General features: G+C 31.0%; 1 long non-coding RNA gene across 3 annotated transcripts in view; it reads left to right on the forward strand.

Moving 5' to 3' along the window:
* Positions 1-1461, forward strand: part of LOC109125152 — a 3405-nt gene extending 1944 nt beyond the window's left edge. The window contains exons 2-4 of one of the 3 annotated variants that reach the window (XR_002038522.1): positions 169-273; positions 347-421; positions 501-1461. This is a non-coding gene — a long non-coding RNA (uncharacterized LOC109125152). Of the gene's footprint in view, positions 1-168; positions 274-346 lie in introns of all 3 variants that reach the window. The other 2 variants (XR_002038523.1, XR_002038521.1) reach the window with 2 other exon arrangements.

The raw sequence follows: 2333 nt of genomic DNA on the forward strand, positions 1-2333 counted from the left end.
TCATAATTCATTATTGTAGCTCTGTACTCTTGAATTTGAAACTTGGCGTGCTTCATAATACTAGTTATGTCATTCCATGGATATCCACATGCCAAAAGATTATTATGGGATCACTTTTTCTTTGAATATGATTCATTTGTGATCAAATTTGCTTCGTACTTTTTGCAGATACGCTTTCTCAATTAAGTAAATCAATGTTGTCTTCGCTGAGGACATTGAAACAGCTCGTGAGAGTCAGGCAGAATATGACCCTAAGAAAAAGTCAAGCCAAAGGTGCTCTTCTTTGACCATCTTTATAATTTCTTCAATTTTGTGGCTCTCCCTAACTTTTACTTTTTATCTCTAGGGGTTCTACACTGGGTAGCTGAATCTTCCCCATATAAGTTGAAGTTTGGATGTTTGAGAACTCTTTAAGTCCGAGGTACGCATATTGTTCTCTAGATTTTGTTTCAGTTACAAAAATTGTTTCATTAAGCTAACTTGCTGAACTCAATGATGAGGGATGATTGCCTCACGTCCCTACTGAACTCAATGATGGTTGGTAGTTTATGGTGCTTTTGCTGTATCAACCCTTAAAGACGATGCGGCCAGGGACATATCCAATTAGAGACTAGGTATTTCAAGTTTCAAGATCATAAAAAAAGTTTGCCTTTCTAGATGAGCACATAGTGTGTTTTTATTGTTTTGTTCTCTATGTTTCAATGCTGGTGTATTATAAGGTCTCTTACTCTCTTTTCTTTATAATGTTCTGCATCTTAAATATCTATTTTATTCTATATAATGAATGCATCTTAGAGTCTCTTGTAGATATTTGTTGTGATATATATGTGCTTCTATAGATTATGATTGTAGTTCCTTAAATTATGAAAGTATTTGTTTTGTGTTATGCTCTAAACCTTTGGTGATTGTTTTAAACATGTGATCCTAGAATTTTGTACCACACTTTGAGAAAAGGTTTGAGTGTATAATATATACATTGTGTGTTTTAAGTATTGGAACATTACATCGTGTGCTTAATAAAATACTTAGTATCTCTGTTTTGGTGATTGAATGTGTAAGAAATATTTTCATTTTGTGAAATAGATGCATCTTGAGGTCTCCTGTAGACACATATTTTTAAATGTATGTGGTAGTACTGCACATTCTGGTAATAATATTATTGAATCTCGAATGTATTTGTTTTGGGTTATGTTCTAACATGTGAAGTGACATTCTTAAATTTTGGATTATACACTGATTACTATGTTAGATTTTACCACTTGTACTTATTGGCTTGATTTTTTTACAATGTAATGATTGTAATATCTCTGTTATTGCACTAGTACTATCAATCTGTTGGTCTCTTCTTCTTACAAAATCGATGGAACTTGGAACTCTATTGGATCACACAGGTTATTTAGTTGGAGTATGCAATGAATATCTCTTGTTTTATATATCATAGAATCTTTTGTTTTATGAAATGGATTCATGTACGTATTCATTATGAACGTAGTTGAGGCTCCTACAGATTACGCTAGTATTTTACTTGAATCTTGGATGAATTTGTTTCATATTTCTTGATTCTTTATTAATTAGCAATTAATATAGTTGTATAGTTTTGTATGGTGGAAAGTGGGAACTCACTCGCACTATATTTTTCCAAATGAGATTGTGATATGTATAAATCAATTATCCAGTTTTAAAGATTTGAGATTTCTCCCTTCATGGATAATTAAGTCCACTAGAGAGATTAAAATATCTTGCATATGAAAAAGTATCTAAGTATTACGTATAAATTTAGACAAATAAACAAACAAAAAAAATGAAAGGAAAACAGTTGAGTGAATCATATTTTGAGTGCTCTAACTATAAATGCATTTTGAAAATAGACAGTGATAGCTATATATCATACATGCATTATGAGTTTTAGAGCTCTGTTTTTCCTATTTCGTGTACTTTATTTGTCATTTCATCGGCTGTTTTCATGTAATGCTGAATAAAAGCATAAGTAAAACATCTTGACTACCAAATCTGTACTCAATCTTCAAAATAATTATAAGAAAAATAGGAAGAGTACTATATATTTCAATTCTTAGTCTTTGGGGGATTGAGAAATAGATAGAAAGAATCAAAGAAAGTTGGAATATGCTTAAACTTCAAACGTTTCCAATGAATCATATGTTATATCTTGACCTTACAAAGTCAAAGTCTTTGAATATTTTTTGGTCCATTGAGTTGAACAATATTTTCACACCTACAATTATGTTAATGAAAATGGAGTCTTAACAAAAATTGACTATAGTTGGCCAAAAGGAATTCTTATGTTGAAGGCCAAAAGGAATTTTAGCTAACAA

Source organism: Camelina sativa, chromosome 6 (assembly GCF_000633955.1).
Source record: "Camelina sativa cultivar DH55 chromosome 6, Cs, whole genome shotgun sequence".
Classification (NCBI taxonomy): Eukaryota; Viridiplantae; Streptophyta; class Magnoliopsida; order Brassicales; family Brassicaceae; genus Camelina; species Camelina sativa.